Raw genomic sequence first — 22,683 nt, 5'->3', positions numbered from 1 at the left:
AGTTGTGTGAGGGAGAAGTGTGTTTTGGTTTGGAGTGAAGCCTAAAGGGAAGAGCTTTAAAACTATTGTTGTTTGAAGCCATCGTGGAATGCTAGTAGAAGTGTGTGGGAACCTGGTCTTGTCAGAGGAAGACTGCAACGTCAAGACGAATGGTTGTAATCTCTCTTTGATATTAATATATGCAACTATTGATTGATTTCCTACATGTTTTGTAATATTACATATTCATGGCTTAATGTTTCTTGACTTGTTAAGTAGGTTGAATTGCAATTTGTCTATTATTATGTTTGTGTGTTTTTGTTGTTTACTTGTTTCAGGAGCTTGAAGAAGGAAGCGAGAGATTGTTGGAGCGAGCAAGCGAGGACATCATCAAGCAGGATAAGCGACTAAGAGATAGGCCCTCTTGATTGATTCTAACCTAAGGAAATCTTCCATAGAATGTATTTGTTGTGGCTAGACCCATTATCGGGCTAGAGGAATTCGTTCGTGTCCGCACTGATAATTTTACTTCACCACAAGGGTACCACCAATCAAAGTTCGGGATCAGGACATCCCGAAGAAAACATTATAGTGCCACTATGGGAACTTTGAGTTTTTGGTCATGTTGTTTGGGCTGACCAACACTGCCGCCACATTTCAGTCTTGCGTGAACCACATCTTTTGGGGGCAGCTGAGGAGGTTCGTGCTAGTGTTCTTTGATGACATTTTGATCTACAACCGGACATGGGAGGAGCACCTCCAACACTTGGAGGAGGTACTACACATCGAAATGCGAGTTTTGATTGACAGAGATGCTTTATCTCGGGCATATCATTGGATCAGATGGGGTGAAGGTTCATGAGGAAAAGATCAAGGCCATCCGGGATTGGCCAGTACCCCGAGACGTGACTATGTTGAGAGGCTTCTTAGGCATTTGCACTTACTACAGGAAGTTTGTCAAAGGGTTCTCGAAGCTGGCAACACCCTTGACCGACTTGACCAAGAAAGGAGCCTTTGCATGGACTGAGGGAGCACATGCCACTTTCGATCGCCTCAAGGAGGTGATGAGTAGTTGCCATGTCTTGGCACTCCCAGATTTTTCCCAGCCATTAACGATGGACTGTGATGCATCAAGGGTGGGAGTTGGAGCTGTTTTGTCATAGGAGGGGCACCCCATAACTTTCGAGAGTTGGAAGCTCCTACCGCATGAACTTTCATATTCCATATATGACAAGGAGATGCTCACCATCATGCATGCATTGGCGAAGTTCCACCAATACTTGGTGGGAAACCGATTAAGAGTGAAGATTGATCACAATAGTCTTCGACATTTCATGGGGCAGTAGTGCCTCAACGATAGGCAACAGATATGAGTCAGCAAGGTGCAGGCCTACGACTTTGATATTGAGTATGTGCAGGGCAAGCACAACGTGGTGGCCGATGCTCTATCCAGGAAGCCTGCTGATCTGAAATGAGGGTTTAACATCTTGTTATACTTACAAGAACCTCCCACTCCAAATCTTAACAAAAATATGATCTAGCTTATGTTGAAAATTGTGGAATTAAGTACTTGAAATAGGTGTATGCCTTTGTTTTAACTGTTTAAGTGCTTATTTGTTCATGCCGATATTAAACACATATAACAGTAAATGCAGCAAATAGACAACCACACATAACAACAATATAATCTAGGATTTCACCCTAATATCAGGGGCTACATCTCCTTGAGCTCTTGTCAACTTGACTTGGCTCTTTGGGATTATGGTAAAGCTTCTTTTACAAGTTCCGCACTTAACTCCAAAGGTTTCTGAACTGAACCAATGGGCTTAGAATACCATCTATATCCCTGGCTGTCCTCACTCTGCAAACAAATCTAAGCTTCCTTGGACTTGATTCCTTCAATCAGTGCACTGAGCTAACTTGAGCTTTTGGATGGCACTAACTCCCTCAAAATTCTTCAATTGTCTCTGGAACTTCTTCTTTTGTCTCCAGCAACATATCAAACACCTACAACAGACCGACCATTTGATCATTTGCTGCCTGAAACATCCCGGTAGCTTCTTGGCCCTTAGAAGTCTTCGGATGCTTCTGCAAATCCTTGCAATGGATTTAGAAAACTAATTACAATCAGAATTGACTATTGGATCACTGAAAATGAGCTCTGTTAGCTCCTGTAATTGTCTCCAACCTCTGGTGGCTCTAAACTCCAAAATCAATCTTCTTGGATGGAATTCTCCATGAAGATGACTTCTTCATATTCTATGGATCATTCCATCAGCTTCAGAAGGCTCTAATTAGTCTAGTGAGCCTCTTTTTTCACTCTCTCTGAGTTTCTCTAAATCTCGGGCTCTGCCTCTGTCTCTCGAGCTCTGCCTCTGTTTCCTCTAGACTCTCCCTGTAAAACTACTTTGTGAGTGCTTTTATGTGGTATCTCCACCAATTTTAGCAATTGTACTTGACTCTAACTAAGCTTAGCACATCTACTAAACTTTAACCACTCCACCAGGCTGACCGTCAGAAGTAGCCGTTAGCATTACCGTAACTGTTGGGCGCACATATGTGCGATATAATCGTGCGGTTAGGGATAATCCTCCAGAGAGCTTGCGATCGGGTTAACTCTCAACCGTCGATCTATCCCGTCCATCCAACAACTATCGTCTCGTCTACTAGTTAACTTTCTCGGACGATCTATGTCGTTGATGTGACCCCGCTCAATCCAACGGACATCGGTTAATCTCGAGCAAATTTCATGCATGAACGATATCTAACAGAAGGTGCACGAGAAAAGCGGTTTTACTCTGCTATGTGTCGACCGTTGAGTGGAATCGCGTGCTCTTGGTAGATTACCACTTCCAACCTTTCACCTGCGCGATATATTTTTACCGCTTGGCTGAATACTGCCCACGTGCTTAATTCAGAATTTAAAGAAAATGCGCTTTATAAAGGTTTTTGCGCTTAACAAAGGTTTTAGTGCTTAAGGCCAATATTAACCTTTTAACCTCTTAACCTTTGTTCTTTACTATGGTTAAGGTTTTGGATCAATTTCTGATCACCGGCTGGGTTATCTCTTATGAGCATCTTCCAAGACTGGAAGGCTCAGCTGTTGGTTGAGTACTCCAAGGACAGGAGGGCTTGCGAGGTGCTAGAGGGGACACATGCAGATGAGTGTTACCGTGTGATGGATGAGGTCATCTATTACAAGGGGCGCATTTACTTAGTGCCCAACTCACAGTTGAGGGAGAGGGTACTCCAGGAAGCTCATGATTCACCATTGTTCAAACACCAGGGGTTCTTGAAGACTTACATTGCTGTTTGGGAGAGGTTCATGTGGAAAGGCCTTAAGGAGGACGTGTTGCAGCATGTAAGGGAGTGTGAGGCCTGCCAACGAAACAAGGGGGAGCTAACTCACCTTGTAGGGCTATTACATCCACTTCCCATTCTCGAGGGGAAATGGGAAAGTATCTCAATGGATTTCGTCACGGGGCTCCCCATAGTACAGGGGAAGGATTGCATATATGTGGTGGTCGACAGGCTGACCAAATTTGCCCACTTCTTCGCCATCCCCACTAGATTCACGGCAACCCAGGTAGCTGAGTTGTTCTTCCGAGAGGTTTTCAGGCTACATGGACTCCCCAAGAACATTGTTAGCGACAGAGACAGTAGATTCATGGGTGGCTTTTGGCAGGAGCTTTTCAAGTTGGTTGGGACAGAGCTTACTCCTAGCACCAGTTACCACCCTCAGATGGATGGCCAGACAGAAAGGGTCAACTAGTGGTTGGAGGGGTACTTGAGGAACTATGTGACAGGTCAGCAGAGGACATGGATTCGGTGGTTGCACTTGGGTGAGTTCTGCTACAACACCATGCACCACATGTCTATTGGTATGACTCCTTTCCGTGCCCTTTATGGTTATGATGCTCTAACTTTTGCTTATATTATTTTTGGAGACAGTCGGGCCCCTACTGGATCCAAGAGAGCCAAGATATCCTCAAAGCTCTCAAGGATAATCTAGTGACAACCCAAAATCAACAAAAACTGTATGTAGATCGGCACAGGATAGAGAGGCACTTTGAGGAGGGGAACCTAGTGTACCTCTGGTTGCAGCCTTATAGACAGTCCACGCTAAAACAAAAGTGGGCCAAGAAGCTACAACCACGCTTCTATGGGACCTACCAAGTGACCAGGCGGGTTGGGGAGGTGGCCTATGAGCTAGCACTACCTTCATGGAGCAGGATCCACACCGTGTTTCATGTCTCATGCCTGAAGAACATGTTGGCACAACAGGCGACTACAGTAGCTGATTTACCCCCATTGGATGATGAGGTACATTTGGTGCTGAAACCAGAGGCCATATTGGAGAGTAGGGAGAGAAAATTGAGGAGCGGAACCATCAAGGAGTTCTTGGTACGCTGGAAGAACTTACCAGATGAGGATGCCACCTGGGAGGGTGAGCACATACTAGAGCACCCAGCTTTGAGGTTGCTTGAGGGCAAGAAACATTTGGGAGGGGAGGAATGTCATGTCCCTTCTCAAATTAATTAGTCACGAGATGCAACAACACAATTTTGGCAACAATTTTGGTTTAGGAGAAGGACCCCACACCCATAAACTTAGGAACTATAGGCAGTTCGAATTATTTTTGGTAGCAAGTGGAATGTGGGGGCCACCACATGCATAATTCAAAATTGGCCAAGGAATACGTTGGAGGGAATTCAAGCAAGTGGATGGAGGGGCCCAAGGAGTTATAAAGAGAGATCATCTCTCATTTTTTATGTATTATGATTATTTTACAAACAAACTCACTTTGTACGCTCTGTTGTTTAGCGAGTCTACCGGCTATTTAGCCATTAGTCTTCCGCAGGAAAGATTCAACCTCTTCTTCGGGGGACCATCCATGCCCACTCTAGGGATGCTGTTACACAGGAGTTTCCAGGGATTCCGTCACAAATTTCAGTCATCAGCACAGAGAGGAACTACATATTGGGTAGCCAAAGAACATGCAGGAGGGGTTAGAAATGAGCAAGGGGGATTCACAGTGTGCTGGGAGAGCTAGGAATAGACCAGCTAAGGGGATTCATAGCTTGCTAGGAGAGCTGGGAGTTGAGGAGGTAGCATAAAAAGGCAATTATGTTGGAGTAGAAGCGAGCTAGACCAGCGCAACAATTAGTCGAGATTCTGGACGGAGGTGCTGCGTAAAGGCCACTCTGGTAGCAAACTTGTGGTGCTGGGAGAGCAGTCATCCAGGAAGTAAGGATTTAGTCAATGCATGTGAACCCAACGTACTTTTTGTATTTTCAGAGGGCTTTGCAGGCTATTTCTTGCAAATCAAATTTGGCTATAACAGCTGGGGAGAGGCTCGAAGGAGGTCGAAAATCCAAAGTCAAAACTAGATAAATTCCCTTCTGGGTTTTTTTTGGGTTTTGGCCAAGGAGTCCAAGGTTAAAGGGATATAATTTTCTGGGCAGTTTTTGGGCACCTTCCAGCAGGACGAATTTAGCAGATTAGTAGTTTTGTTGGGACAACATAGTGCAAGTGGTGCAACAGTTGAACGACTATCATATTAGCTATTCCATCACCTGGGTTTATTCTAGCTTGTCCTTGAGACAAGCCTAGGTGCACTACTACATTTATATTGTACCCATTTCTCTCATATTTTATAATACATGGCTCAACAGTTCCAGATTTTAATTGTTTTGTGGGTGTTCAATGCATGTTTTTAATTTTATGTTGCTGCACTATTTATTTGTTTATAATATCACTTAAATCCCTACTTGGGAACATTACATGTTAACATGAAACAAAACTCTTGCAATAAAACTATATGGTGTCATATACCTAGGCTAGATGAGGCACAAGTGCAAGAACTACTAACTTGACGATATGGAAAGAAGAGTCCAGACAACAACATGACTTAAGGTATCTCCTATAGCCTCTTCAATGCTACCCATGCCTAATGGAATCAAGGTTTGGATCGAGATACTACATTATAAAGAACAATAACCTCATCTAGGCTTGACTATAGGTGATCTTGTAACAAAGGAATTAGTTGTCATGTGATATCAAATTAACGATTTCAACTCTAGGCAACATTACTAGTTGAAAGGGAAAGGAAAACTAGGAAGAACAAGAACAAAAGGGTACTATGATATTATCAAGGCAATCGATCATGAGAAATTGATGAAAAGGAATGAACAAGAAACTAAAATGATATGGAAAAGATGACAAAAAAACACTCTAAAAATGAAAACAATAATTTGAAAATGGGGAAAAATGAGAATAGAGAATCTAAGTATCCCCACAAAACCTCAAAAACTCAATCTTTCTTAATTTCTTTTTTTCCCCTTTCTTTTGATAAAAAATTGAATTTTTCATGGGAACTATAACTTTAATCATTACCTGTTAACTGGAAACTCCTTTTTTACGCTATCTATGTGAGGGACATAAAAAGTGTTGGGACTTATTGGTGCATCAATAAGGTATGTTCCCAACCATAAATTGTCAAAATTTCCATGGTCTCCAAAATTTTCACTCTTCTTATCCCATAACAAAACCAAATTCCCCACCTTCAAAGATTTGCCTCTATCTCGATTGTCAAATAATTTCTTCATCTAACTCTTATAATTCACAAAATGATCATAGGAAACTCGACGTTCATCATCAAATTACACTAGGTGGTGAATATCAGCTTGAAAGGCTTCCTGATTGGTGATTAACTATTCCAACGTATTGTAAATTGGCAATCGCAAGTTGACTAGCAAGACCACATATAAGCCATATACTAGCTCAAATGGACTCTTATATGTTGCACACTCCTTAGTGATATGGCCAGTCCACAATGTAAATTTGAGAAAATCATCCCAAACCCTTTTAATTATCTTAATGGGCTCCCAAAATGTCATCCTTAATTAAAATTTTCCCTTTCCTTCACATTCATTTTTCTGACATTTTCATTTATCTTTCGATATATCCTTTGTCCTGTTCATGAATTAGTGTAAATGTATCTTTTCCTTTTAAATGAGGAATTTTTTTGATTTTTTTCAGTATAGTGAAGGGAAATTTGAATTCTTTGTAACTAGCTCGCAAGGCAAGGTTTGCTACACTGCATGTCTGACAATTTGTTGTTTAACTAGTATTGCCATATATCCATGAACAAGATGCTACAATGGGAAAGTTGTTTTAATATCATAGTTTGAACATTTTGATACGACGCTTCATTGACTCGTGTAGTTACTACAGATGTTGGTTGCTATAGAATCAAGGGTTGAGTTGCTACACATCTTAGGCAGCAAAATCAAGATATTTGTTATGGAGTGGCTCGTGGTAGGTTTTGGAAGATTCCATTTGCTAGATAGTGGGTAACAAGTGGTTAAGGAGGCATTATCTTAATAAAACCACACATGGATATCTCAATCAAAAGATCATATGTTTTGTTATAAGCTAATTCTAATTCAAAGCAGTGTTTGAGCAAATCACTTGATCTATTTGTGATTTCCTATTTTTAAGTAGATTGTGCCTAGGAAATCTCCATTTTTTAGGCATTTTATTGTTTGGACATGTTTAGTTTGTTAGGAGGCCACAATTGTGTAAGTAGACCTTCACTTTTTGTCAATTAAGCAGATATAAACATTATCATAAGACTATGGTTATAACATATTTGCTTTTTTTCCTACTTACATCTAGTTTATTGTTCCTATTATTTCTTGCATTTTGTGTATAAGTTTATAAATTTATCATCACTGCAAGTGATTTTTATTTGCTAAAATTTCCTTCAGCACATAACTATTTAGAATCAAGAACCACTCTAGAAAGGTATGTGTTGCATGTAGTTAGTATAATGTTATAACCATGCTCTAATTTTCCCTTGTAGATTGATGTTTAGCATTTGTGACAAATCATTCATGTTGCAAATCATTCAAATGTATTTTGTTATTGATAAATCAATTATTACATGAACATACTCTTATCTCGATTTATCTCCTTTGGTCCGGAATCTAAGATTCGACCTCTTCATATAACTTGTGATAGTTGTTGATCCAGGTACCTCTGCCAATTTGGATACTTCTTTTAATCATATATTTCTTAGATCTAGATATTTGCTCTGGTCCAGATCCTATTTGGGATCTAGATTATTTACTTGGATCCAAGAATCTGGGATCTAGATGACTTGCAGTTTCAATTAAGGCTTTCAACCCAAACTGTGAGGCATCTCAATAATGAATTTACACTAAATTGGGGTTGGAACTGTTGATTTTTCATAGGATCTTCTAAACCAATAATGACTTCTTATGATTATTTAGATAATCTTTTCTTATATTCATATTCATCATAAAGAAATTACACAGAAGATCTCAATAGTAGAAATAAAATGTCATTAGGATAATAAAGAGATAGCCAATTAAAGATGCCTAGAAATTCATTCTTTTGTCACAGGTGCAAAGTCAACTACAGAGAGGAATTCCACACTTGCGAGGTAGAGAGAGAGAGAGAAAGAGATCAGTTTTCTTCTAGTCAATTCCATCTTTCTATTCCTTGTCTTCGTCGCAAAAGATATTGTTGGCTAATATAATTGTTAGTTAAATTACTTGTCATTAAATTATCAATCCAGGTTCATATACTTATGAAGCACACTTCCACAATATATGCTAGGAAATTAACTTTCAATTTCAAAAGGAAGATCTAATCTATTAAAATAAATTGCAAGACTAAAATAAAATCTAATCATGAAATGATATCTAAGATGAGCACACATACTTTCTAGAAAAGCAAGACACAAACTTCAATAAGATTTGTTCTATGGAAAGTTGTAAATTCTAAACTAGAAAGTAATGAAATTTTAATATATTGAATTTGAAAGTACAATTCTATTATAGGAAGAATAAATGTGATTTGGTTCTATAAAACCAATTCTATGTTATGAAGGATAATCAAATTTCTCTATTACGAAAACAATCAAATTCTTATGCTAGATTCTATTTCTATGAAAATTCTTATGAAAGCTTCTTAAAATGCCAAAGGGAGTGAAAATAGATAAAGGGAAGAGAGAAAGAGCGTCCATTGTCTAATCTAAGTTCTTACTCTAAATCTATGTTCTTATTCTAATGAACATGAAAATGAATTTATTCTACAAAATCCATGAAATTTATTCTATGAAAACTCAATTGACAATTTTATTCTAGAAAGCAATAAAAACTTTGTTTATAAGGAAGCAAATGATTTCTATGCTAAGGAAAGTAAAGGCAACTTATTCTATTACAATAAGAAAAAGGTATTGAATTGTAATTGCACCTATCTATGAGATTAAAGCAGATTAAGACTACTGGTGTGCATGTTCAGATTTTAGAATAATTTATGTCTACACATATCTATAAATTTGAGACTATATAATGTAGAGGAAAAAGACTTAAATTAGGAAGTAATTAAATAAATATTTTTAGGTTTTTAGGTTTTATTCAAGCGCTTGATCTGCAAAATAACAAGAATAGAATGAGCGAGAATTAAGCATTTAAGTGCAATGTGTGTAAAATAGAGCATCTAATATAAAGACTTGAACTGAAACTTGCTGAGATTGAGCATAAAATAAACTAATCTATTTTTCAAAATTGAAACATAAAGGAAATTAAACTATACCCATACTCATCAAGGGGGCCTCCTAAGGTGCACAGGAGGTGGAAATTTTAGGAAACTATTGATTAAAAACCATACCTCTTCATGGAAGCATAACCATATCAAAGGATTGTATTAATTAAACAAAATTTTAACAGTAATGGTAACTTTCGGCGTATGAGAAATCTTCAACATTCAACACTTAATAATTAGTTTGTATGCTTCTCAAAGAAACATTTTTATAGAGTTCAAAAATAATTACTTCTAAGAAACTCAGTGCTAAAGGCTATCTCTACAGATCGACACCCTAGACTTCAAATTATATTACAACTTTTACTCTCATGATTCGCTATATATGGAGAAAATCATGTGGGAACCACAATAGTATTCTTCAAATTCTTCGTGATCTCACTTGCTTGATAAGGAGTCAACCTCGCTTGATACCCCATTCTTATGCTTGGTGTGCCATGTCATTGTTTGAATGTGAGTTTTACTTTGAGATTGTGGTCAATTCGAATTCTTTTGCCTGCGTCTAGTAAGTGGAAATCCATATACACAACATTTGTCATATTCCCATGTGCTCTAGATGATTTATCTCTCATGGAACCTATTCGAACCTTAGATTTGGTTGTGGAAAGTTAGAGACGCTACAAAAACTATCAGATTTTGTAACTCATACAAATTGAATCAAATTTACAAAGAAAATGTATAGAATTGAGGGCACATGTGAACTTTTACCTTATTTGATATTCATGTGGCTTTGTTGGCTTTGTATTTCAAAATGGTGGTATAGTGGTATAAAAATAAGTGGAAAATAAGTAAAGAAGAAAGTAACAAAATGTCAAAAACATCCAATTCGTGTGGCCCAACATTCCCCCACGCGTTGGGTTTGCATGCACTTGTTGGTAGCAAAACTCCAAAATGTAATAGTATTGATCTTCAAAGAACTATTTCAAAGGCTTGGATTAAGATATCCAATTTATTTTGAACTCTCTTATTTTGCATGGCAACTGCCCATCTAGGTTTCCTCATCAACATTTTGGTCTTCAATTATTTCACTTTCTTTTGGAACAATTTATTAACTTCTTTAAGCTTCAAATTCTTTTGGTACCAATGGTACATGTGTTTTAGAATTTTATCATTTTGTTCCTTTGGCAAATGATTTTCTCCTTTCACATGATTTCTAATAGTTCAAGTTCAAATATCTCCTCTTTCAATGTTCTAATAATTTCTTGCTCCATATGAAAAGGAATATTATCATCATGCACATGGCTATTGTATATTGGAATATCATCATTAAAATTATGTTTACAAGAAGGGTTTAACTTATCTCGGTGTGCTCCTTTCTCTAATGATTCAAAATAATCATATGCATGTTGTTGATTAACATCTATCTATGGAATTTTTTGTTTTGGAGTTGGTTGCACTGGTGAATCTGAGTCCTAAAGGTCTATAACTTCTGATGAAGAAATTTTATCTTGCTTCAACATGCTTCTTGTGATTCTTCGGCTCTTTCTTCCATGCTCTAGCTCCTGAACAATTTTTCTCTTAGTCCGTCGCTTTTTAGACTTGGGTAGAACAATGGCCTTTGACTTATCTTCTTTCACTATTATGGCTCATTTTGGCATTCGTTTTTTTTCTTTAATGTGCTACTTCTTCTTGGGTCTCCCTCTTGTTGGCTTCATTGGAATATTTGGCAAATTTGAACCATTTTCTAGCTTAGTCATATCTGGACTTTCTTTTGATGGAATTTATGGTGCATTGAATTGTTTTGTTTTTCAATATGAATGCCCCATGTTTCTACTTGTTCATTGTTAGTCTCTTGTTCTGGATTTTTTGCATTTTCTTTTTGAGGGTTAGGGTTTGGAGGAACCTTACTTCTTCTTTTCCTTGATTTCTGGATTGTTTCCTCATCTGAGATTTCAATAAAGTGATACCTTACTAGAAATTATTTATAATTGTCATTACAAACCTTCAATTTTTCTTCCACAATAATCTTAACTAATTCATGGTGATAAAGATCTTTGTCGACATTTCTTGAGTTTCTTTGAATATTAAAGGCCATCTTCCTTAAACTACTCAACAAGTAATATGGAAAGTTTAACTCTATCCCTTTATGAAATGCATAAAAAATATAGCATGATAAAACAAAATGACCCCATATCGACCTTTACATTTAAGAAAATTTTGTAGAACAAATAACAAATTACGACATTTTCTTTTGAATGCAAAGACCAAGATACCTTTTTTAAATGTTGACACGTCCATGTCTGGGTTTTGCAAGGAACATTTTCATGATTCATCCTTCAATTTTTGGCATTTGAACTAGTTTTCACCAACTCTTGGGAGCTCTGTAGCTTCTACTAGGAAATATTTTGTCACTTTCAACCTTATTTCTCCAATTATTTCCTTGACTTCGTCAAACTCCCTTGCGAATGATCTTGTAACCTCTCTGTCATAACCTTCAAAATTATCAAAGAATTTTAACCATCCAACCTTCTGCAATTGCTTCTTGACCTTTGGATAAACAACTAAGGATTTTACTCCTCTTGGTTCATGGAGTATTATGACTCCCATAGTTGTAAGGAAAGCTTTGCCTCAGGGTCGCACTTTAACAGTTGTTACAGGGGATAATGAGATGGATGAATTCGGTGAAATGAACGAATAGGGTGATGAATCGTAATGGAGGAAGGGTTAGAAGGAATGGGGATGAAACTTCCCTGTAGCCAAATAATTAACAATATCTGCAAACCAAGGATATTTAGTAGATATTGCAAAAATATATTCATTAGGAAAATTATCTACTACAAAAATATTAGTACTATCATTTTTCATCCTGTAAAGGAAATCAACAATTGTGTTTCATTTTCCTAATATATCTAAAATGGTAATATCAAATTCCTGCAGTAGTAAAATTCAGCTAGTAATCTTGACATTAGTTGTTGGTTTATTCACTAGATATTTGATGGCAGAATGATTGATGTGAATAAAAGTCTCATATCCAGTGATGTAGTTTCTAAACTTGTTAATATCATGAACAACTACTAAGAACTCATTTTCTATGATTGTATAATTCAACTTTGCAGGAGTTAATTTTTTGCTTGTATAATATATAGCATAAATATTTAAGTCTTTTTGTCCTAACACAATCCCTAAAGTTGTATCTGAGGCATTAGTACAAAAATGAAATAGAAGGGACCAATTTGGCCCTCTTAGTATAGGTGCCTCATAAATTTTCTATTTCAAAAATTTAAAATATATTTGACAGTCAGAATCCCAATGAAATTCACAATCCCTGGTGAGTAATTTGAAAAGTGGTGAAGCAAGATTTGTGAAGTTTTCTATAAATCTTCTATAGTAATATGTAAATCCAAAAAAACTTCAAACATCTTTTTTACATGTATGAACTGAAATTTTAGAAATGATTTCAACCTTTGATGAATCCAGTTTGATTCTAGAACCTTAAATATGATGATTCAAAACAATTCCTTCATTAAACATCATAAAGCATATTTCATGTCTTAATGAAAGATTAATTTCTTTGCATATTAAAAGGAATTTTTCCAATTTTTCCAAAGCATCTTCAAAATTTTTCCGATAAACAGTAAAATCATCCATGTATACTTCTACAAAATCATGCTTCAAGTCAGAAAATATGCCTAATATTGCTCTTTGAAATGTAGTAGGTGCATTGCACAAACCAAATGGAAGTACCCTATAAGCATACATACATGGACATGTAAAAGTTGTCTTATCTTGATCTTCAGGTGCAATTTGAATCTGATTGTATCTATTGAAACTATCAAGAAAAGAGATATATTTATTTCTGGCTAGCGTATCTAAAATTTGATCAATGAATGGTAATGGGAAACGATCTTTTAGAGTTTCCGTATTCAATTCTCTATAATCTATGCACACTCTCCACTTTCCATTTTTCCTAGGCACAATAACCAAGGGGGAGACCCATTGGCTATCTGAAATTAGGTAAATAACATTCGCATTAAGCAATTTCTATAACTCTTATTTAACAATCTCCCTCACATTAGGATTCATCATTCTTTGAGTTTTTCTTGCAGTTTTGACATTCTCTTGTATATAGATGTGATGCATGCGTGTATTTTAATTGATTCCTTTCATGTATGTATAATCCCATGCAAATGCAGAGGATTTTTTTTTAAACATATTGATCAATTGTTCTTTTTGAGATTCCTCCAAGTTATTATTGATATTTAATGTTTTCCCTCGATTAATCTCTATAAGAGAATTGAAAAAATTTCAATTGAGTTTAATGATAGTTTGGATTGTCGAGATAAAAAGTATTCAATACTACAATTTTCTTGAAAACTTTGATCTAACATATGCACACAATAGTTTTGTTGACAATATGAAAAAAAAACATGATTATTCATTAAATCCATTAATTGATTTTCCTCATCATTTTAGTTAATATTAACACATCCATAGTACTCTTTTTCATGACATTTATAGCTACACCTAAGTCAATCAATGTATTTGGGATTTCGACATTTTTGATGTGAATCTTTACAATGGGACTTCCTGGATCTAATTATTTTCAGTTGTAGACTTTCCCATCATAATTTATGCGATTTTTCCTATGAGTTGCAATTTTTGAATTTTTTTTTCTTTTCTTCCAGGTTTCTTAATACACAACTCCTTTATTGTTTTTGCAAAAAATAGGAATTTCATTTACTGCTTGAAGCAAATGGATTTTAATGCAAACATTTTTCAACTCATCTAACATATTATAATCTGGTAAATTAATGTTTTTCTCTACACCTTTATCAATTTGTAGTCTCTCTAGAAAAGGAGGATTCTATGAGGAAATAGAGGGTTTCTTAGCTAGAGGAGTTGTAGGAGTTGGTTTTATTTCATTGTCATCTATTTGTTTAGGAAATTATTTCTTTTGAGGTGTCTCATCCTTTTCAGGGTTTTATCATCTTTGTATTCTTGAATGACAACATGAGGTGTTATATTTTGTAAAACTCTCCCAGATCTAAGATGAATATCATTTAGAGGAGCTATCATGTAAGTTTGAAGTTTTTGGACATCAACATTATAAATGGGTTGTTGAGGTGCATTATTATTTGGATTGGGAAGTGGTTGTGCCGATAACTGATTTGGTCTTTGAGGAAATGAAGTAGATGGTAATGGAAGAGGTTTTAGTCAACTGAGGATGGAATTGATATTGAGGATGTTATGGAGGTTAACGTGGAGAACAATATTGAGGCTATTATTGAGGATATTGTTGGAAATATTGAGGGTATTGTGGATTTATACTATATGAACCTTCCCATCCTTGTGACCAAGATGAATTTTGAGATTGGGGTGGCCAAGTTTTACAATGTGGGGGTGTGTTCCAATTATTTTGAGGTCGTGCATAAGATTGAAATTATGCATTAGTATCTTGTGACATACCTTGTTGAAGAGGTTGACAAGGTCTTCTAGGAGAAACATAGAAAAATTGTTATGTAGTTTGACTTGTGCTTCCTGTTGGTAAACAACCTTTAATCTTGGTATTGAAGGGAAATCCTTTATAGCATGAGTCTCTGCACAAATAGCACAAATTTCAATATTCTCAGGAGGACATTCTCCTAATGCATGTTTCTTTCGACATCTGGGACATAATATAGATAAAGCAACATTTTTGAGCTTTTTGTTTGTTTTGCATTATCAACATGTCAATTTGCTCACTAATAATACCAAGAATATCATCTTTAAAGTTATCAAGCAAATTACAAAGTTCTGCTCGACTTACCATTCCCAATGTAGATTTACTTACCCTTGACATAACAGGATCTTTAGGGTTCTTGCCATATTTTTTCTTTCCTCTTGAGATATGTTTTCACAAGTCACAAATCTCTTCAAATGATAGTTGAGACACATCTCCTTTACCCATCAAGTTAAGAATATCAATCCATTCATCCCTTATTGCTCTAAGTAAGAGATTTTTTAATGCATCAAGTCCTAAATCATGCAATTTATCTCTTTTAACAATATATACAAATATCTCTGCTAAATCCTCAAGGCTTTCATCTTCTTTTTTATTCATTTTAAAAACTTCTTCTCTAAGGTCATGAGGTATACAATAATCCTTGTATTTTTCTAAGAATAATATTTTCATATCATCCCATGTCCTTATAGAATTAGTTCCTAAACCCATAAACTATTTGAAAGCTCCATATCTTAGTTTCCATGCCATTCTTCAAACCATACATCTTAGTTTCCATGCCATTCTTCAAACCATCCATCTTAGCTTCTGTTACTTTTTGTGAGAATGAAATTTGTTGCACTTGGTCTCGTAATTTTGATATATCATGTTGCATTTCTTCCTCTTCTTCATGAGCCATAGAAGAGCTTTCATGTTGCTTATTAGGTGTGTCCATTTATTTCTTCGGGGCATCAATTAATAATATTATGCTTCATTATTCCCTTTGAATCACTTCAAACTAATTTTTCAAAGAAAACTTATGCAAAATTTAAAAAAGACTACACACATTTTATTTTGTTTTGTTTTGCTTTATAGATGATTCGTTGGATAAAAGATATGCTCAAAAATGAAAGTTGTTGTATTGGTGTGAAATCTAAACTAAGACATAGATCTCGTCATCCTGAATCCGATGCAACTCGTTTCACGGAAAACGGACGTCGTATGCTCCCAGAAATGAGTTTTGATCGATTTCCCAAACAAGGAAATTTTGGCAAACATTGTGTAGGCTATCCAATCAGTAGTCCTCACAGCCGATTGGGCTTGTTGACTGTGCAAGGTGACTGGGCTTCAAAAAGATCCAATGATATTGCGACACGTGGCAAGTTTAGGTGGCGCTGATTGGGTTGAATATGATTGGTTTTTGGTGTGTTGACGTGGACCAACCGGAGGTCGTCATGTGGCCCAGCTAGAGGCTGCGACGTGGCACCTTAGTGGCCACTAAAAACTTTTGGTAGGTCAGATTAACCTTCGCGGGATTTAAACCTTGAACCACTCTCCAACTAATCTTCGCCATCAGTGTTACGTTATTGGTGGACCTTGTTTAAAGGACCCACTAAATATGTATTTAAACTTTATGTTGCCGGAGATATGGGTAAAGGGGCCGAGGGCTAGCCCTAGCCTCGGTCACCACGCCCACACAAACCAGGGGCCAGGGCTTAACCCCGAACCCCCAACTTAAATATGCCATATGACCACTGAGTCGGAACCAGGTGCGCAGGCAGAGGGGGCCAGATCCTAGGCGCCAGCCCCCAGTCACATGGGGGTCATGTGACCACTGCCGCACACGCAGGGATCATTAGGAAAATTAATGATCCCACAATTTGCATTGGAGGTTCGCTAATTTTTCACCCAGTTAGTGGAAAAAGGGGTGGATTTGTAGGACAGCTAGCCAAACTTGGCGAATTTGTAGGTCGACTAGCAGCAAAACTTGGGGAGCTCATAACTTTCTTAGTTTTTGGTCTTTTTGGGAGCAGAAAGAGGCTAGATAGGGGTTTTTGATAGCTTTGAAGCCATTGGAGCTATTATTGAAGCCATTTGAGCACTATAACTTGATGTAATCACTATTTTTATGAGCATAATGATATAGGCCCAAGCATTGGAAGTTGGACCAAGAGATGTAGCCTAGGAGGGGTGAACTCCTTCATCACTTGTTGTTTTTTGTTTACGGTTATGGTGGTATTGTCTACAATATTCTACAATTTCTGAAGATTAAATTCATAAGAGCCTCAAAACTCAAATTTAATCACTTGCAATTTACATAAACCTTAAGCAGTTTCATATACAGATCAGTAGGAGCTCGATTTTGAATCTGATGTATCTATGAAATTTCGGATCTCCAAGGAATGAAATTTCATTATACTTCGTCAAAAGGCATGTTTCAGAAAGAAGAACATCCATTTCATTGGTCCAATGAAATATTGACCTCGGACCCCCTCAAAATGCAATCTTATTGAGAAAAGAAGGTTCATTAGGTTGTTTTCTAGAATCGGGATCCAAGCCAAGTAAGTCAATCCCCATCCCATAAGATGATAGGTTTTCAAAGGCTATTCCAAAGGTAGTAGGGCATAGTTCCCAAAGGGCTAATCCACCCAAGGCGGTAGGTAAGTAGTATAGATATATCCTTATTCAATGCATATGTTATATACTCTATTACTAGAATGAATTCATTTATATCTCTTGGATATTATATCTCTATAATAATATATATATTAGATAGATATAATATAAGATAGATCTTATATATATAAAGATATCTAGATCTATATAGTATATACAATAGTTACCTATATAGAATATAGTCGTAGACTTCTGAGTCCTCTTTCCAACCCCATAAGTCTGATCAAGATTGGATTTTCCAAGAAAGAGTTATGCCCAATCTCCCACAATGACTTGATTATACACTAATTCAGTAGAGCGAACTTGTACGAAGTGCCATGTGTCATTGTTTCGACCTTCAGCCCTGAAAACAATACCCAACAAACTATAGTTTGTCCTCTTTCTGTATCTTTTTACAAAATTTGAATCTGATGCTCAGAGAGAAATTTATGACGATTTTCCCAAGGTCACTTGTTTGGGATGGAATTCGGGAGCCTGCAAAAACCCTAACTTCCTCGGTTCATATCTCCGAAAATTTTGCGAGAAACAGTTTGAAATTTGAACACAAAGTTCTTCAAGATGTCGTCTCAAATGGATTTATTTATTTATTTTTTTTTTTTTAATTTATTTATTTATTTTTTTTTTTTTCGGCTTCTGAAGATTCGTAGAAAAAAAAGTTATAGCAAAAATGCCATGATGACCTGTTTAAAGCAACAAAACCTTAGAATCCAAAGCTCTGATACCAAATGTTATGCAACCAACTCACATAATAGAATAAAATATAGATCAATGACTTCAAAATCAGCCTCTTCGAGGGGCAACCTACATTACATTACACAAATGAACAATTCTTGGATGATTCAAATGACAAAACCTCCTTTCTATATAGGAGTCTAAGGGTTCACAATATAATCAGAGCCGACATAACAATAATAACGTAAGGGCACAATAATAACAATAGCGGGCTTCTATCGGGCACAACAATAACAATAATGGGGCTACACTAGTATTATAGGGACCTAATAGTTGAAAATTATTTGTCAATGGAAATTTGCTATTTTATAAAAACCTTGATATACTAATGTAACAGTTTCATTTGAAAAGAGTGCACCAAGACATGTTTTTTTTTTTTTTTTTGTTAAGGAAATAATATCATCCCATCCTTACATAGTTAAGCAAAGCATGGGGGTGCTAATACTAGGCCAACATTTATAGAGCTCCACTCTTGTTCCCCATAATCTGTGCATGAAAGTTAAATTAATTGCTAGTAACATGGGTGGCTAATAACCCCAAAGGACTTGAATAAATTTGATCATGAGACCTTTGTGGACTAAGCATAAGATCATATACCAATTGAGCTAACCCTTAGGGCTACTGCAAGCTATGATTTTATTGATGTGCAATATTTAAGAAAGCTATTAGAGATGCTTCTTTTATCCCTGTGTTGAGCATCCACCAACTATCATGAGGTTTGATGTCATGTTGAATTCATGGTGTGATATTGTGTTCAAGTCATGATGTGGAGCACTCAATGTTACTTAATGGCCATAATTACTTCTACTTACAATGGTCTCCTCACATTAAGGAAATAATATCACCCCATGCTTACATAGTTAAGCAAAGAATGGGGGTGCTAATACTAGGCCAACATTTATAGAGCTCCACTCTTGTTCCCTGTAATTTTTGTATGAAAGTTAAACTAATTGCTAATAACATAGATGGCTAATAAAGGACTTGAACAAATTTGATCATGATACCTTTGTGGACTAAGCACAAGATCATATACCAATTGAGCTAACCCTTGGGACCACTGTGAGGTATGTTTTTATTATTTCGCAATATACAAGAAAACTACTAGAGATGCTTCTTTTATACCTATGTTAGGGATCCACCAACTATCAAGAGGTTTGATGTCATGGTGTGGTGTTGTGTTGAAGTCATGATGTGGACCACTCAACTTTACTTCATGGCCATGATTGCTTCTACTTTACAATGGTCCCTTCGCAGAGGTTCTCTAGAGCATCAAGGCAAACGTACCACTTGATGACTTAAATCTAGTGGGTGAAATAACAATATCCCCTTTTATTGACCCCACAAGAATTCACATGTATGATATAAAAAATATATACATTAAAAATTATTACAGTAACATTATGTCAAGATCATCATTTCAAGGACCCATGTGTATAATATAGAAAATACTTATTACAATAATATAATGTTAGTCTAAAAGGAAGTGATACACATTGTTTGCTACTATTCTATCATTCAACAAATCTAAAAGCAAAAGTCTCCTGTAGGTTTAACTTGATCTTGCGCCCCCATAAATTTCTCTTGTAGGTTTTTCATTTTACTTGTCAAAATTTGATCTGAGTTTGAATCATGTCAAAGCAATGGGACAATGTCATGTTGAGGGTTTGACTTACTTCAAAAGGTTTGTTATATAAATCTTCAAAAGGTGTCATTTACAATGAGCTATGATGTTTATTGTTGTAGGAAAAATCCATGAAAGGAAGATATTTCTTTCATTGACTCTCATTATATATAACACACATTTTAATATATCTCCCATCACCTAGCTCACCATTTATGCTTGATCACTGACCTTTCAATGGTATGTAATGCAAAGTCTAAGCTTTGATCCCAAGATAATTAGCTAAAAAATTATCTAAAATATTTGGATTTCAATGAGGATCTCTACTAGAGCTGATCTTGTTAGGCACTCCACACTATCAAATGATCTCATCAATAAATACTCATGCAATATTTGATGCCTCATCTCTAGTCTTTTCCAGAATATCATATGCAACTTTGGTTAATTTATGCACAACTTCTGAGACCAAATCATGCCATCATCATATTGTAGGTAATCCAGCCATGAAATACATGGATATTACATCCTATTTCCATCATGTTGACAGTGTTGGACCTGCCAACATTCAGGGGATCACCCCGGTATGAAGTCCCAACTAGACCTCACACCGTTGGGTGTGGGAGTCCCATCCGAGATGATGGCCCGGTTGCCATTGTCTTAAGGATTTGCCTCAACTCTTGCTTGTCATCACAGGAGAGTGGTTTGCTTTGTCTTCAAGAAGTGAGGTTCACGTGCCTGGTGAGTGTAAGTGTACTTGTGTCAATGGTTCTTTCACTGTGAAGGGAAGAAGGTGAAGGTGAGTTCCAGGTTGAAAGGGATTAGTCCCAACTCGGCTAGGAACACACAACACAAAAGGACATACATAGCTTCCGGCGGAGCAGTCCACTCGGATGCGACAGTCACAACATACAAGGTGAGATAACACGTACAACACTCGTGGAATAGTCCGAATGAGTGCAACGATTGTTACAGCAAGGTTCATGTGAAAGGTTTGTCAGATGTGCGACAAAGCAGTCAACACGGACGGAACAACATTAACAACATATACAACACATTTCCATTAATATATTATGCATTACAACAAATGAATCAGTTCAGATGTAGAACACGGGTTAAAGAAACATGCATTACAAGTGTTGAAGATCAATCTTACAACAAATACAATACATGTGTGAAAACATGTTGGCCTGTTAACAGGCTTCTGAATTAAGTGAAAGTTCCAAGACACATCGTTACACCATACATCACTAACCTTATCAGCGGGGTTTTGGAGCCACTACTTACTCCTCAAAGAAAATATTACAGACTCTCTTGGCTATGTGGGAGGAGCTAAGGTGAAAAGTCTTTTCATGTACAAATGAGGGGGTATTTATAGCCGAAGGTGAAATTGACCCTTGTGGTTGTTCGACTACCCTCATGACCATTTGACTTGCATGACTCTTCGACTTGCATGACTCTTTTTTCAACAAGTGGGTCTCTTGGACTTCCATGTTAAATAACATTGATTGACAATAAGCCCATAGTGAGGATGTGGATGACATGACCCATGACGTGACTCGACATGACTTGACATGACAATGTTGGTACATTCGTGTTGCTGCTAGAGTGCATGTCGAGCTATACTGCTGTTGGGTGATGGATGTCTTCATGGTGCATCATAGCTTCACCTCTGCATGGAGAAGTGTGGGGTCTTCGATGGTCCTTGGTTCACTTGATGAAGCTTTAGCATGTTATTCCTTGCTTGCATGTTGGAAGACTTGACAGGCTCATCTGTTCGTGAAGGTGTTTGTTCGTCGCGTTCATCCGCTTCGCATGCTTCATTCATTCGTCCGTTGGTGAACCTGTCATTTTGCATGTGCTCTCTTCGTTCATCCCATTCGTCATCTTGTCATGTTCGTTGGTGTGCCTGTACCTACAATCACTTAGGACGAGACGACATCAAATCCAAAACCTCCTAGTCTACCATGACACATGATCATTCGGGTGTAGGTGACCAAGAGAGGCAACAAGGTTGTGACGAGAGATGATGGCTCTGGGAAACTGCTGATGAAAAATGCGCAAGAGTCACTAAGAGACAGAGACAGGTGATCTGAGTCGACAGTGACTATCTGCAAGGTCTGGCTCGGTTGGGAGGCAAAATTGCACAAATTTTGGGAGGAACAGTCTGGGCTGCTGGAAGGCAAGGCAGGCATGCTCTGCGCATTTTTCAGAATGAATGGGCAGCGGGGTTGGACAACCAAATTTGCGCAATTTTCCAGAGGAACGGACTGGGCTGCATGAAGGGTCAGCAGGTAGGGATTGCACATTTTTTCTGGGGAACTGCCCGGGTCACTAGCAGACAAACTGCGCAATTCCCAAAGGGAACTTCCAGCTGGCTACTGGGGTCACTGGCAGCCAGAACTGTGCAATTCCTAGAGGGAACTTCTAGTTGGCTACTGGGGTCACTGGTAGCCATAACTGCGCAATTCCTAAAGGGAACTACCAGTTGGTTACCCGGGAGACTGGCAGCAGAAACTGCGCAATTCCCAGAGGGAACTGGCAATCTGCTGCTAGGGGTTGCTGGCAAGGAAAACTGCATTGAGGCCGGGAGGCCAGCCTGCTGATCATTTCTGCACAATTTCTA

Source organism: Pinus tabuliformis, chromosome 6, assembly GCF_031772625.1.
Source record: "Pinus tabuliformis cultivar Carrire ecotype Pingquan chromosome 6, CPIR1, whole genome shotgun sequence".
Classification (NCBI taxonomy): domain Eukaryota; kingdom Viridiplantae; phylum Streptophyta; class Pinopsida; order Pinales; family Pinaceae; genus Pinus; species Pinus tabuliformis.
The sequence above is the reverse complement of the archived record's forward strand: the minus strand, read 5'-3'. Positions refer to the sequence as shown.